We start from the raw sequence: 17,215 nt of genomic DNA on the forward strand, positions 1-17,215 counted from the left end.
TCTTCTTCCAAAAAAAAAAAAAGAACTGGCTTCAGTGCCTGAAGTTCAGACGTTTGTCAAAGGGGTACTGCATATACAGCCTCCTTTTGTGCCTCCAGTGGCACCTTGGGATCTCAATGTAGTTTTAGGGTTCCTAAAATCACATTGGTTTGAACCACTTGCCACAGTGGATTTGAAATATCTCACATGGAAAGTGGTAATGCTGTTGGCTCTGGCTTCAGCCAGGCGCGTATCAGAATTGGCGGCTTTATCCTATAAAAGCCCTTACCTGATATTTCATTCGGATAGGGCGGAATTGAGGACTCGTCCTCAATTTCTCCCTAAGGTGGTTTCAGCGTTTCACATGAATCAACCTATTGTGGTACCTGTGGCTACTAGGGACTTGGAGGACTCCAAGTTGCTGGACGTAGTCAGGGCCCTGAAAATATATGTTTCCAGGACGGCTGGAGTCAGAAAATCTGACTCGCTGTTTATACTGTATGCACCCAACAAGCTGGGTGCTCCTGCTTCTAAGCAGACGATTGCTCGTTGGATTTGTAGTACAATTCAACTTGCACATTCTGTGGCAGGCCTGCCACAGCCAAAATCTGTTAAAGCCCATTCCACAAGGAAGGGGGCTCATCTTGGGCGGCTGCCCGAGGGGTCTCAGCTTTACAACTTTGCCGAGCAGCTACTTGGTCAGGGGCAAACACGTTTGCTAAATTCTACAAATTTGATACCCTGGCTGAGGAGGACCTGGAGTTCTCTCATTCGGTGCTGCAGAGTCATCCGCACTCTCCCGCCCGTTTGGGAGCTTTGGTATAATCCCCATGGTCCTTACGGAGTTCCCAGCATCCACTAGGACGTCAGAGAAAATAAGAATTTACTTACCGATAATTCTATTTCTCGTAGTCCGTAGTGGATGCTGGGCGCCCATCCCAAGTGCGGATTGTCTGCAATACTTGTATATAGTTATTGTTACAAACAAATCGGGTTGTTTATTGTTGGAAGCCATCTTTTCAGAGGCTCCTACGGTTATCATACTGTTAACTGGGTTCAGATCACGAGTTGTACGGTGTGATTCGTGTGGCTGGTATGAGTCTTACCCGGGATTCAAGATCCTTCCTTATTATGTACGCTCGTCCGGGCACAGTATCTTAACTGAGGCTTGGAGGAGGGTCATAGGGGGAGGAGCCAGTGCACACCAGCTAGTCTAAAGCTTTTACTTTTTGTGCCCAGTCTCCTGCGGAGCCGCTATTCCCCATGGTCCTTACGGAGTTCCCAGCATCCACTACGGACTACGAGAAATAGAATTATCGGTAAGTAAATTCTTATTTCTCTGACGTCCTAGTGGATGCTGGGAACTCCGTAAGGACCATGGGGAATAGCGGCTCCGCAGGAGACTGGGCACATCTAAAGAAAGCTTTAGGATCACCTGGTGTGCACTGGCTCCTCCCCCTATGACCCTCCTCCAAGCCTCAGTTAGATTTCTGTGCCCGACGAGAAGGGTGCACACTAGGGGCTCTCCTGAGCTCTTTGTGAAAGTTTTAGTTTAGGTTTATTATTTTCAGTGAGACCTGCTGGCAACAGGCTCACTGCATCGAGGGACTAAGGGGAGAAGAAGCGAACTCACCTGCGTGCAGAGTGGATTGGGCTTCTTAGGCTACTGGACATTAGCTCCAGAGGGACGATCACAGGGTCAGCCTGGATGGGTCCCGGAGCCGCGCCGCCGGCCCCCTTACAGAGCCAGAAGAGCGAAGAGGTCCGGAAAAATCGGCGGCAGAAGACGATCCTGTCTTCAGATAAGGTAGCGCACAGCACCGCAGCTGTGCGCCATTGCTCTCAGCACACTTCACACTCCGGTCACTGAGGGTGCAGGGCGCTGGGGGGGGCAGCGCCCTGAGACGCAATAAATCGATAAAAACCTTATATGGCTAAAATAAATGCATCACATATAACTCCTGGGCTATATGGATGCATTTAACCCCTGCCAAAACATACAGAAAAAGGATGATAAGGACGCCGAGAAAGGGGCGGAGCCTATCTCCTCAGCACACTGGCGCCATTTTCCCTCACAGCTCAGTTGGAGGGAAGCTCCCTGGCTCTCCCCTGCAGTCACTACACTACAGAAAGGGGTTAAAAAAGAGAGGGGGGCACAAATTAGGCGCAGTATAAACAATACAGCAGCTATAAAGGGAAAAACACTTATATAAGGTTATCCCTGTATATATATATAGCGCTCTGGTGTGTGCTGGCAAACTCTCCCTCTGTCTCCCCAAAGGGCTAGTGGGGTCCTGTCCTCTATCAGAGCATTCCCTGTGTGTGTGCTGTGTGTCGGTACGTTTGTGTCGACATGTATGAGGAGAAAAATGATGAGGAGACGGAGTAGAGTGTCTGTAATAGTGTTGTCACCCCCTAGGGGGTCGACACCTGAGTGGATGTACTGTTGAAATTGCGTGACAGTGTCAGCTTTGTATAAAAGACAGTGGTTGACATGAGACAGCCGGCTACTCAGCTTGTGCATGTCCAGACGTCTCATACAGGGGCCCTAAAGCGCCCGTTACCTCAGATACAGACGCCGACACGGGTTCTGACTCCTGTGTCGACGGTGAAGAGACAACCGTGATTTCCAATAGTGCCACACATTGCATGATTGAGGCAATGGAAAAAGTTTACACTTTTCTGATAATATGAATACCACCAAAAAAAAGGGGTATTATGTTTGGTGAGGAAAAACTTCCTGTAGTTTTCCTGAATCTGAGAAATAAAATGAGGTGTGTGATGATGCGTGGGTTTCCCCCCGATAACAATTGATAATTTCTAAAAAGTTATTGGCAGTATACCTTTTCCCGCCAGAGGTTAGGGTGCGTTGGGAAACACCCCCTAGGGGGGATAAGGCGCTCACATGCTTGTAAGAACAAGGGCTCTACCCTCTCTTGAGATGGCCGCCCTTAAGGATCCTGCTGATAGAAAGCAGGAGCGTATCCTAAAGTGTATTTACACACATACTGGTGTTATACTGCGACCAGCAATCGCCTCAGCCTGGATGTGCAGTGCTGGGTTGGCGTGGTCGGATTCCCTGACTGGAAATATGATATCCTAGATAAGGACAGTATATTATTGCCTATAGAGCAATTAAAAGATGCATTTCTATATATGCATGATGCACAGCGGAATATTTGCCGACTGGTATCAAGTATAAGTGCGTTGTCCAATTATTCCAGTAAAGTGGTCAGGTGATGCGGATTCCAAACGGCATTTGGAAGTATTGCCTTAAAAGAGGGGATGTACCCCAGGTCGCCTCTCAAAATAAGACGCCGTATTATCAGGCGCAGTCCTGGTTGGCAAGCGGACAAAAGGGTTCCTCTTTTCTGCTCGTGACAGAGGGAGAGGAAAATGGCTGCAGAGATCAGCCAGTTCCAAGGAACAGAAACCCTTTTCCGCCTCTGCCAAGCCCTCAGTATGACGCTAGGGCTTTACAAGTTCTGGCACGGTGGGGTCCCGTTCTCAATGAATTTCAGTGCGCAGTGGGCTCACTCGCAAGTAGACCCCTGGATCCTTCAGATAATATTTCAGGGGTACAAATTGGAATTCGAGACGTATTCCCCTCGCCGTTTCCAAAAGTCTGTTTTACTGACGTCTCCCGCTGACAGGGAGGCAGTTTTGGAAGCCATTCACAAGCTGTATTCCCAGCAGGTGATAATCAAGGTACCCCTCCTGCAACAGGGAACGGGGTATTATTCCACACTATTGTGGTACCGAAGCCAGACGGCTCGGTGAGACCGATTTTAAAATCTAAAATCTTTGAATACTTGCATACAGAGGTTCAAATTCAAAATTGAGTCACTCAGAGCAGTGATTGCAAACCTGGAAGAAGGGGACTACATGATGTCTCGGGACATCAAGGATGCTTACCTTCATGTCAAAATTTACCCTTCTTACCAAGGGTATTTCTGGTTATGGTACAGAACTGTATCAGTTCGGACGCTGCCGTAGGGATGGTCCACGGCACCCCGGGTCTTTACTGAAGTAATGACCGAAATGATGATATTCCTTCGAAGGAAGGGAATTTTAGTTATCCTTTACTTGGACGATTCCCTGATAAGGGTAAGATCCAGGGAACAGTTGGAGATCGGTGTAGCACTATATCAGGTAGTGTTGCGGCAGCACGGTTGGATTCTCAATATTCCAAAATCGCAGCTGGTTCCGACGACTTGTCTTCTGTTCCTAGGGATGATCCTGGACACAGTCCAGAAAGAAGGTGTTTCTCCCGGAGGAGAAAGCCAGGGAGTTATCCGAGCTAGTCAGGAACCTCCTAAAACCGAACCAAGTCTCAGTGCATCAATGCACAAGGGTTCTGGGTAAAAATGGTGGCTTCCTACGAAGCAATCCCATTCGGCAGATTCCACGCACAGTGGAACCTACTGGACAAATGGTCCGGGTCGCATCTTCAGATGCTTCAGCGGATAACCCTATCACCAGGGACAAGGGTATCCCTCCTGTGGTGGTTGCAGAGTGCTCATCTTCTAGAGGGCCGCAGATTCGGCATTCGGGACTGGGTCCTGGTGGCCACGGATGCCAGCCTGCGAGGCTGGGGAGCAGTCACACAGGGAAGGAATTTCCAGGGCTTATGGTCAAGCCTGGAGACATCTCTTCATATAAACATTCTGGAACTAAGGGCCATTTACAATGCCCTAAGTCAAGCGAAACCCCTGCTTCAGGGTCAGGCGGTATTGATCCAATCGGACAACATCACGTCAGTCGCCCACGTAAACAGACAGGGCGGCACGAGAAGCAGGAGGGCAATGGCAGAAGCTGCAAGGATTTTCGCTGGGCGGAAAATCATGTGATAGCACTGTCAGCAGTGTTCATTCCGGGAGTGGACAACTGGGAAGCAGACTTCCTCAGCAGACACGACCTTCACCCGGGAGAGTGGGGATTTCACCCAGAAGTCTTCCACCTGATTGTAAACCGTTGGGAAAAACCAAAGGTGGACATAATGGCGTCCCGTCTAAACAAAAAACTAGACAGATATTGCGCCAGGTCAAGGGACCCTCAGGCAATAGCGGTGGACGCTCTGGTAACACCGTGGGTGTACCAGTCAGTGTATGTGTTCCCTCCTCTGCCTCTCATACCAAAAGTACTGAGAATCATAAGAAGGAGAGGAGTAAGAACTATACTCGTGGTTCCGGATTGGCCAAGAAGGACTTGGTATCCGGAACTTCAAGAGATGCTCACGGACGAACCGTGGCCTCTACCTCTAAGAAAGTACCTGCTCCAGCAGGGGCCTTGTCTGTTCCAAGACTTACCGCGGCTGCGTTTGACGGCATGGTGGTTGAACGCCGGATCCTGAAGGAAAAAGGCATTCCAGATGAAGTCATCCCTACCCTGGTCAAGGCCAGGAAGGACGTAACCGCAAAACATTATCACCGCATTTGGCGAAAATATGTTGCGTGGGGTGAGGCCAAGAAGGCCCCTACAGAGGAATTTCAACTGGGTCGTTTCCTCCATTTCCTGCAAACAGGACTGTCTATGGGCCTAAAATTAGGGTCCATTAAGGTTCAAATTTCGGCCCTGTCGATTTTCTTCCAAAAAGAACTGGCTTCAGTGCCTGAAGTTCAGACATTTGTAAAAGGGGTACTGCATATACAGCCTCCTTTTGTGCCTCCAGTGGCACCTTGGGATCTCAATGTTGTGTTGAGTTTCCTAAAGTCACATTGGTTTGAACCACTCACCACTGTGGACTTAAAATATCTCACATGGAAGTGACGAGTTAGCCCTGGCTTCAGCCAGGCGTGTGTCAGAATTGGCGGCTTTATCATATAAAAGCCCTTACTTAATATTTCATTCTGACAGGGCAGAATTGAGGATTTGTCCTCAATTTCTACCTAAGGTGGTTTCTGCATTTCACATGAACCAACCTATTGTGGTACCTGCGGCTACTAAGGACTTGGAGGATTCCAAGTTGCTTGACGTGGTCAGGGCCCTGAAAATATATGTTTCCAGGACGGCTGGAGTCAGAAAATCTGACTCGCTGTTTATCCTGTATGCACCCAACAAACTGGGTGCTCCTGCTTCTAAGCAGACGATTGCTCGTTGGATTTGTAGTACAATTCAGCTTGCACATTCTGTGGCAGGCCTGCCACAGCCAAAAATCTTAAAATGCCCACTCCACAAGGAAGGTGGGCTCATCTTGGGCAGCTGCCCGAGGGGTCTCGGCTTTACAACTTTGCCGAGCAGTTACTTGGTCAGGAGCAAATACGTTTGTAAAATTCTACAAATTTGATACCCTGGCTGAGGAGGACCTGGAGTTCTCTCATTCGGTGCTGCAGAGTCATCCGCACTCTCCCGCCCGTTTGGGAGCTTTGGTATAATCCCCATGGTCCTTACGGAGTTCCCAGCATCCACTAGGACGTCAGAGAAAATAAGAATTTACTTACCGATAATTCTATTTCTCGTAGTCCGTAGTGGATGCTGGGCGCCCATCCCAAGTGCGGATTGTCTGCAATACTGGTACATGATTATTGTTACCAAAAAAAAAAAAAAAAAATTCGGGTTATTGTTGTAGTGAGCCATCTTTTCTAGAGGCTCCTCTATTATCATGCTGTTCACTGGGTTCAGATCACAAGTTGTACAGTGTGATTGGTGTGGCTGGTATGAGTCTTACCCGGGATTCAAAATCCTTCCTTATTGTGTACGCTCGTCCGGGCACAGTATCCTAACTGAGGCTTGGAGGAGGGTCATAGGGGGAGGAGCCAGTGCACACCAGGTGATCCTAAAGCTTTCTTTAGATGTGCCCAGTCTCCTGCGGAGCCGCTATTCCCCATGGTCCTTACGGAGTTCCCAGCATCCACTACGGACTACGAGAAATAGAATTATCGGTAAGTAAATTCTTATTTTTTTATTTTTATTTGTCATTGCTTGGTATTACAGGGCCAATATTTGCTTCTAATAACCAAAGAAAAGCTGGATTTTAGACCAACTTCATTTGATTTGTGTGTGTGCGTGTTTATAACAGAAAAACAAAAATCAAGTTTCCCTCCATATCAATGCAATGCTATAAAATGTGCTTCCCTAGACACATACTTAAACATTTATGAGGCCATGTTTCCTTTCTGTATGTGCAAACTTACTCTGGTAACAATAAGCTCTCTCCAGCACAATGGAGTCAGCAGCAAAGGAATATTCACTTTAATCTCTCATAAATTTTTCTCTTTTAGAATATTCTGTTTTATTGTATTCCAAGTCCATTGTTTTTCACAACTGGGGTAGAACGTGTAATATCACAACAACTGTCTAGTGGATCCCAGTTCTGGCTGCTTGCGTTGAGCTCTTATATGCAGCTTCTGGAAAACACTGTTCCTTGGTGGTCCTTCTAGTCTTCAGTTTCACTTTCTGTCAGTGTGTTCTTAGAAAATACCTGTTTTATCCCCTTACTACTCTAATTACATTCAGGTGAGTCTGTGTTCAGCCATGCCCCCATTTTATCTATATCATCTGAACTGTAGTTCTCCATGAGTATTTCTTTATATGCTTTGTGCTTAAGTAATTTGAAGGACTGCCTTCAATGCACACTGATACTGTATTTGAATATTGAGGCAGTGTCATATCTATAATGGGTGCAAGATGTGCGGTACACACGGGCCCCTGGACCACAGCGCACCCTGAACTCCATCCTTTAAAACTTACCCCTCCGAAGTTCCGCATCTGAAGCTGCAGCTTTCACGATCCGGGCTTCTGGACGCCATTATCTACCTTTCAGGTGTCTCCTGAGGCTGGCTCAGCGTTCCAGGGCCGGGTCTCAGTCATGCTGCTGACATCCTCACTTCACATCTCCTCTCTGCCAGTCCGCAGACGCTGTCACAAAGAACTCATGTAGTTAGAATGGCGTTTCTAGCCCTCTGCAGCCTTCACCGCCATTGCTGCATTTCCAGTAATCAGATGGGTCTGCATGGCGTCTCCTGTCCGCTGCGGCCTCTGCCGCCATCCTTATAATTCAGATGTGCAAACAAGTCTGCATGGTGTCTCTCGCCCGCTGCGGCCTCTGCCGCCAGCTCTGTGAATCAAGTGCGCAAGTTGGTGTCCACTGTCCTCCGCGGCCGCCGCCGGCATTACTGTATTCCTCACATGGTGCAGCAAGCTAGATTTCCCTCCAAATGCTAGTATGGGCGCAGCCATGTTGGGACTAGTCACATGACACTATCTCCACCAATCCACAGCACCGCTGAACTCTGCCTGATTGACCATCCAATCCCTGCACTGCTGCAGGTATAAAGGTCCTGTTCCTGAACCAGGAAGTTGTCAGTGATTTGGTTGTCAACCCAGTGTTACCAGTCTCCTTGCTTGTGGTTGTTTGCTATTCCAGGTATTCCAGCTCCTGCTTTCAACTCCACTAGAGACCCGCACCAGTTCAACAGCAAGCGGTGCATCCTGACTCCGCAGTGTCCTTACACTGTCCGCTGCAATTGGCAGTGCCCAAACACCAGCTTCCAGCAGTGTGCTTCCAGCGGTGTTCTGTCTTCAAACATCATCGGTGCTCCGCCATCGAATACCAGCAATCATCGGTGCTCCGCCATCGAATACCAGCAATCATCGGTGCTCCGCCATTTAATACCAGCCATCATCTGTGCTCTGTCACCGGCTTCTCAAATCCAACGATCTCTAGCATCACCTGTGCATCTAGCTATTCTACAGCTACATTGGAACATCAAACACTCTGTTCATGTCATCATTCCGTCCGGCCTACCCAGCAACTAACTCACCTCTCCGACAATACAACTAGCTTCCAGAGAACCATCTGCTGGTCAGTTCCTGTCTTCATTGCACCACTCTGCAACTGGGTGTAGGTTAAGGACATTCAATCTCCTGAGTCTATCTAGACGAATACCTACTATTACCACACTTAGTACCATCTGCATCTCTGTTGTATTCACAGGAACTGTGTATTGCATATCCTTTTATCATATCTCATGTTGCTGTTGATGTACCACCTGAACAGTGCTTGAAATAAACTTTTTAAACTTTACTCCTGTTGTCGTGGTCACGCCTTTGGGCTGGGATTCTGCATGTCCAAGAGTCCCATACTTCCGCCCAGGTTTCACTATACCTCTGCCCCTGTAACTGAGGCTTGTTCCCGACAGCCCCAGCTCTCAGTTGTGACAGCAGCGCTCCATAAATCCCTGGGAAAATGGCGTGGCAGCCATTTTCCCATAGTTTTGCGAACGCACAGTAGGAAAATCACAGGATAATTGCTGCCGCACCATTGTCCCAGAGACCTGCACATGTGTATTACACTCTGGCACAGCTCTAGGGTCTACTAGTGACTAGTGTTCAGAGTCTACATCGTTGCCGGCTAGAGAGGAGGCAGCCCGAATGAAAACTGCATACACGCCTCTTAATATGCCCCTGTATTGAGGTATCCTCTGGTGAGTGTGTGTTTTTCTAGAGGGTGAGTAAATCTTCTATGATCTGGAGAGTTCTTTTGAATAGTTATATCAGTTTTTGGGTTGTGGAAAGTGGTCAAGGCTAATCTATGCTTCTTGGAGGAGTTATACCCCTTCACATTTAGGAACTACAAATTTACCTTAATTAACATAGTAACTAAGGTTGAAAAAAGACAATTGTTCATCGAGTTCAACCTTTTTGTGGACTCCTATGCAGTCTTATTATAGGATTAGTTATTTTTATGTTAGGACTAATTATATTAACTAAAGTATAATGCGTGCCTACGCACCATAACCCTGAATTTATTTATTTATTAACAGTTTCTTATATAGCGCAGCAAATTCCATTGCGCTTTACAATTTGAAATAACAATAACAAACTGGGTGATAAGTCATAGAGGTAGGAAGGCCCTGCTCGCAAGCTTACAATCTATAGGGAGATAGGCATATGTACACAAGGAAAGGTGCTATCTATTGCATAGAATGAGAAGACGTGATGATATGTGTGGACTGTACAGAGTGGATGTAATTTGATAGAAATATCTTTATCCAATAAGAATTTATCTAACCCATTTTTAAAGGTGTTGACTGAGTCCGCTGTTACTACTCTCTCAGGCAGGGAATTCCAAACACGTATTGTCCTTACTGTAAAAAAACCTTTTCGCCTCAATGTGCGGAAACTCCTCTCCTCTAGCCTAAGCGATTGACCACGTGTCCTCTGTGCTGATCTTATAGAAAACAGGTCCCTCCTGAGCTCTGTGTATTTACCCCCTATATATATGTAAATGTTGATCATGTCCCCTCTTAGTCTCCTCTTTTTTAATGTAACCATGCCTAGCCTTGCAAGCCTTTCCTCGTATTCCAGCGTCTCCATGCCCTTGATTAGTTTGGTCGCCCGCCTCTGAACCTTTTCTAGCTCCAGGATATCCTTTTTGTAATATGGTGCCCAAAATTGCACACAGTATTCAAGATGTGGCCTCACTAGTGATTTATATAATGGGAGTATAATACTCTCGTCCCTTGCATCAATTCCCCGTTTTATGCATGCTAATATCTTATTAGCCTTCTTTACTGCACTCCTACTTTGGGTACTGCTGCTTAATTTGTTATCTATGTGAATGTAATTACTATGCAGTAAAGGTGGGCACACATTAATTGACTCGCAAACGATGCAATGTCGTTAATAATTTCGCCTGAACTCCCTGGCTGCTCCCCAGCAGTCCTGGACAAACGCTATCGTGCATTAAAGTGACTAATTTGACAAACAACCTAACGATATATCCAGCGATCTGCAATGCATCGCTACCGAGAATGGCAAATCTTCCCTGCAGTAGGGCAGATCTGAAGATACGACAAACGACCTGCGGGACCACACATAGGCATCGTTATCGTTCATGGACACTGAGCGATTTGCACTATTATGAACAATTTATTGAATCCGCTCCCATACTTACCCCATTTAGGCGGCGGGTACACCTCTCCGGCAACCAGCTATGTTCTTTCCTTTCTCCCTCGTAGTAGGAGCTTCTGGGGCATGCACACTTCCACTGCGCACACATTGTGGAGACTGGACAGACTTTCGTAAATCAATATATAAATAATTATAGGGGGGGAGAGTACAGATGTGTCCTCATAGCATTGCTGCAGTCGTGCCAAAAAGCCCCTCTCTGTGTGCCAGGTCCCATGCGTCTCTGCTAGTGTCGGGCATCTTTTTTTGCTGAAAATGCGTCGTAGTTGCAACGCAACACGATTAGGACACACCAGGAGACTGTGCTGATTGATTTAATATGTGACACTTGTATATTTGTGTGCTATGCAGCGGACTTGGCTTTTTGCTATGCCAAATTCTGTTGTGCTTCTTTTACAGACTCAGTCGCACACAGATATACAAGTGTCATATATCAAATTAATCAGCGCAGTCGCCTGTTACGTTCTAATCTCATCACATTTCCAATGAAAACAGATACCCAATGCTAGTGGAATTTCATGAGTTTGGTCAGCTCACTTGTTCCATATATCTCTCTCTGCCGTGTGTATTGAGGTTAGATGTATGAGGACATATATGTTACAGGGCAGGAACGCAATCTGACAAGGAGGAAGAACAGTGCCTGGCTTTTATAGAAATTCAGGGGTGGAACTAATATCTCTGTGTTGCAATAAGGCTGAGCTGGACAAAAACAGTCCAACAGCTAGAAAATCTCAGCATACTGTATATGCAGCCTTTGGAGACAGGAGACCTACGTTTGAATCTTGACACTAGGCTGAAAAGTTCATATTAAGGAAAGCATTAGAGAAGTAAAGTGTGAATCGGGAAGTCTCCCACCTCTTTCTTTTGGGTGTTACTAACATAACTGTATAATATGAAAATGTTGGTAATTATCCTATTGATGTGGGCACATTTTGTCTTTGAGATTTGGGGACGCTTTCACAAAATGCACACCAAGGGGCTTTATTTAGACTTCAGAGCAAAGCAAAATTGCTAAAATTATGTTGCTTTGCAGGTGGGACAGATTTACAATATGTAGAGAGATGAGTTTATAGGGTTCAAACTGAAATCAAAATTGCAGTGTAAAAATAAAGCTGTGCAGCATTTGTGGGCTACGTGTGAAAGTATTTACCCCACATGCAAAAATAAAAATAAATGTATTTGCACCCCTTGCATTACAAGACGGCATGTTGCACTTTTTGCAGAAACAGTCACAAACCCTTCAAATTGTAGGGAAACAAATTACAAAAATGACTTTCCTAGCTCTACCATAATAGTGTAGAAGCGTGTACTGGAAGTGTATTAGGCTTTGCTCTGAACAGGTATTCATGAAGAAAATAGCTTTATCAGATCATCATCTTGTCTGGTCAGTCGCTTCCATTATTTCCCCCCACTCTTTATTTTTCTATTTGGATTTGTTGTATTGTTTGCCAAAATTCTTACTTTTATTTTTTTTAGATCTTTGATCTCCTCCATAACTCTCACTACTTTAAATAGCTTTTACAATATAGCAATTTGTTTTGCATGTTAAAGAACATCCAATAAATGTCTGCTATGATGGATAGCTACTTCTTGAGAGCTTAGCTCTACAAAATGGTGTTTATTATGCTGACATTTGCTTGTAGGAAATAAATCCTATTGCGTACGGTTTTAAATATATAATGTACTTTATATAATATCAGAGAGTTACGTAGATTTGATATTTAGGTTACCCTCCTTGTGGAGGAGATGAGAAGACGGTGGCTGCTCCCCCTGCAATCAAGTCGGTGTAATCCGGTAACAGGGTGGGGTTTAGTGCTGTGTTGGGTGTTGCTAACAATATAGGGTGGAGGCTTGGGGTGGGGTGGGGGGTGTGGGGTGGACCGTGGGGGCTAACAAATACTGTGTAGTGTAGTGTGGCTTGTGGATGGGCCGACTGCTACTACCACTGCTAATTTAAGCTGCTACCTATCCTTACCCCTTCATTAACCCCAGCACTACCTGCTTTTAACCTCCTCCTTGCCCACCAGTGATGCACCAGGTATTATCTGCCCTTACCTCCACCCTACCTAGAGCATTGCCTGCCGCTATCCTCCTCCTTGTCCCTCTGCACTGCCTTAACTACTATCTGCACTTGCCTCCTCTCTACCCTCAGTAATGCTAGCCCCTAACCCCCTCTCTGCCCCCCCACCAGTGCTGCTCAGCTGCTATATATCCTTACCTCCACCCTACATAGAGCATTGCCTGCCCCTAAGATCCCCCCCATGCTTCCCCAACTGCTAGCTATACTTATCCCTATCCCCAGTACTGCCAGCCCTTAGTCTGCTCTATCCCAGCTCTTCCTCAACTTCTTCCTGCCTCTTCCCTCAGCTCTACCCCAACTGCTAGCTGCCTCCAGCACTGCCCAAACTGCAACCTGACCCCAGCACTGTCTTAACCCCCTCCCCATAATATGTGATGAAACTCAGAAATGGTGGCGTAGTACCCCAATTTTTCAAAGTGAGGAATTTACCTCACCGCACAATTTTTTTCGCCCAGCACGATCACTGTAGACCATAGAACATTGTCATTGGGTAGATTTTGGTTTTTCAATCCTTATACAGGTTGAGTATCCCATATCCAAATATCCGAAATACGGAATATTCCGAAATACGGACTTTTTTGAGGGAGAGTGAGATAGTGAAACTTTTGTTTTTTTAAAGCTCAATGTACACAAACCTTGTTTAATACACAAAGTTATTAAAAATATTGTATTAAATGACCTTCAGGCTGTGTGTATAAGGTGTATAAGAAACATAAATGAATTGTGTGAATGCAGACACACTTTGTTTAATGCACAAAGTTATAAAAAATATTGGCTAAAATGACATTCAGGCTGTGTGTATAAGGTGTATATGAAACATAAATGCATTCTGTGCTTAGACTTGGGTCCAATCACCATGATATCTCATTATGGTATGCAATTATTCCAAAATACGGAAAAATCCCATATCCAAAATACCTCTGGTCCCAAGCATTTTGGATAAGGGATACTCAACCTGTATAATATATATCAAGGATGTGAGGTAAATTGCTCAGGAGGCACTTTTTTGTGCCAGTTCCTTATTTACACACAATATACATATGTATAAGTATATTAATGATATTAATATATTAATATCAATACCACCAATTATACTCTTATTCAGCGCACCACATATATCTAATTTAGATGTGTAGTATATAAGCCACCAATCATGAATCTAAGCTGCTCCCAACCAAGTATTCTGTAGTACTCACTATTGTAGCACAAAAAAAAGTATATATATATATATATATATATATATAATATCACAAGGGAGCGCTAAATATAGTATGCAAAGTAATTTATTATATATAATATATTAAAATGTCTAAAATCAATAAAGATAAAAAATACATATATAATACACCAATAAAAATCATTTGCACTGGTAAGAGTCCATATTACCACCAAGTATATATAAAAGTCCACAGACAATTTGGGCAAAGGAGCTCCAATGAAGGATGTTTAAGCACATTAAAGTGCTATTTGTAACTTCAATGGAAAAACTGCTGCTGATTATGAGATGAATCTCGTATTGTGCTTGGTATAGCAACCAAAGTTAAATTGATAAGGCTCCTATAATATTTTTATAAGCCGCAGAGACAGCGCTCTGGTGTACCCTCGCCACCGCTAAAATCAATCTCACCACTGGCGTGTGGATAACTCGGCACAGCCGGCTATGTGCAGGATCCGATGGTGCAGAATGTAAGCAGCGGTACGTCCGTAGCATGGGGGTGGGGAGCGCAGCTCTGAATTTTCAGCGGGTACATGTAGCTTGGCAGCCTCAGATCTGTGGATGATGTAGGTAGTCGGAATCACATAAGTGCAGTGAATGCCTTAACGCGTTTCTCTGTGCTTGTGAAGCATGCAGTTTCATCAGAAGGTAAAGGCAATATGCATGTGTGTCCCCTTGACCATGGTCTATAAGCCATGGCACAGCGTACTGTAGCGGGCATATGCATGTGCCCCGCTACACAGACAAAACAGAGGGACATAACCGCAGCAGGGTGCAATGCTCCCACTGCCCGTAATTAGACTGGAGAGGCACCAGTTATAAAGTAATGTTGGTAGCGGGAGGCTGTGCTCCCTGCAACCCGGAGATACCACCGATAGAGCCGTCTCGGTCTGCGTGCGTACTCGCTGTCTATTGAAGAAAGCAGCCAAGATTTAAGGGGTCATATCTGTATTAGCCAAAGGGTGCGTGTGGACATTATACACACGTGCAGCAGTATGTACAGTATATACTGCTGGAAAATTGGTGAGTTTTTTTTTAAAAAGGTAGAGTAACCTGCCGTAGACTTTTTACTCCAGAGTTTTGACTATAAAAATTATTAATACAAAGAAGATATTTCTAATATATTTTTCATATACTTTATATAGTCAAAACTCTGGCTTATATGTTACTGTGACAGGAAAGGCTCACTGTACACCACTAAGATACTGTAGATAGATGCTGTAGATAGTGTGTATGTATGTATATATATATATATATATATATATATATATATGTGTGTGTGTGTATAGATAGCAGCAATAGAAATCCGGCACTACTTCATACACCCCCAATGAGAGCTTGCCGGGTGCCCTCTGTAGTGACTGTCCGGCCAACAGTCAATAACATAGAACCACGTGTCAGCGGCACTCCGGACTCAGGAACAAAATTACACTGGCAAGATCATGTCATCAACGTTTCAGTGCCTGAAAGCACTTTTATGAAGATTGTTAGCATACAGGTTGATGACATGATGTTGCCAGTGTCATTTTGTTCCTGAGTCTGGAGTGCCGCCGACACGTGGTTCTATGTTATTGACTGTTGGCGCTAAAACATCAAAATCAATTGTCTATATATTAGTCCACAGGTTTTTGTGGATTTAAAAGTCTGAACGCTTTCAATTGTGTTGTTAATGGACTCGATTAAATCCCAACTTGGAGTGGATATTCTGATCTCTTTTAGATCCAGTATTCGGTTGCATTCAGCCAAATAGTTACCTAAAATATACCCTCTCACCAAGAGATGTAAACACCCGAAATATAACCTTAGATTAGAAAAATTCCGATGTTTATTATTAACATCCAACTTAAAATATCCAATGTATAATATTTTCTACATTACATACAAGGTGTATTATAAGGAACAACCAGGTTACATTGAGACAGATGAAAAAATGAGTGCCACCCAACACCCCAGGATGTGAGCACAGTGGTGGGGACTTCTACAGTGTATACTGGGTATCCTAATTACCTTAATTTTTAAATCCTGCGCGTTTCGTCCCTGTAATAGGACTTTTTCAAGGGTATAGATGAATTTCTAAAGTTGTATAGTGCGGTGGATATTTAATAATCACCACCCACCTATCAACAGTTCAGTGGGCAAGAAATAATATTTCCAATACTGTCGGAGAGGATGTGACGACTTCACCAGCCCAATAAGGTTAATGAGTTGTACACTCCCAAAATTGTAGTTATTTTTTAGAGGGATAAAATGTAGTTTCTATTTAAAACCACTGATCAGACACATCTCAGGGAATCCGAAGGCATAAAAAGCTGTGTGAGCCCGCTGTGATCCTAACACCTCAGTGTCTGTAGTATAAGTCTTGGATTGCCGGCACCTGTTTCGAATGGGTTAATGGATAAGAAAGGTGTTTCAGCACATGTGATGGCAATCCTATATTAGGAAGGAAGTCCAGTAGCAGAGCATTCTGTTCCTCAAAAAAACTTGAGTTAGTGCCTCTGCAACATATGTTGATAGGAGCCCTGGAAGTTGCAGTCTTATCAAGGACTGTATTAATAATAAACTATTACTATCTGAGCACAGATGGTTTAACCACAATGACTGAGGTACTGTACTAATTAATTCACCTGTGCTCAAGATTGGATATCCTCAAAACCTGGAATGTTAGGGTGATTTGAGGACTGAGTTTGGGAATCCCTGGCTTAAGCTAAAACAGGAAATACCAATAGTAGAGATAATTGATAGTAGATTAATGTATTTGCTGCCTTCATGCTGTTTGGGATAATAGGATTGTAATTGCTTTTTAATATTATTTTTTTATATTGCCGAAAGTTAATGTAGAGACTCTGCAGTATTAAATATACAGTGTTACAGTACATAATGGTTGTCTAGGCTGTGTACATGGCCTTCCACCCACTATTGTATGCTTTCATAGTGTCTCTAGCGTAATGATACAATAAAATAAAAGCAGGGCATTCCATGATGTATATCATTGCATGATGCGTCTACTGTATGATCTCCTTCAAACAAAA

At 44.6% G+C, this 17,215-nt stretch overlaps 1 protein-coding gene across 5 annotated transcripts in view; it reads left to right on the plus strand.

Moving 5' to 3' along the window:
* Nucleotides 1-17,215, plus strand: part of METTL4 (methyltransferase 4, N6-adenosine) — a 576,485-nt gene that overhangs the window by 207,776 nt on the left and 351,494 nt on the right. The window lies entirely within an intron of this gene.

This window comes from Pseudophryne corroboree, chromosome 5 (genome assembly GCF_028390025.1).
Source record: "Pseudophryne corroboree isolate aPseCor3 chromosome 5, aPseCor3.hap2, whole genome shotgun sequence".
In the NCBI taxonomy this organism is placed as follows: Eukaryota; Metazoa; Chordata; class Amphibia; order Anura; family Myobatrachidae; genus Pseudophryne; species Pseudophryne corroboree.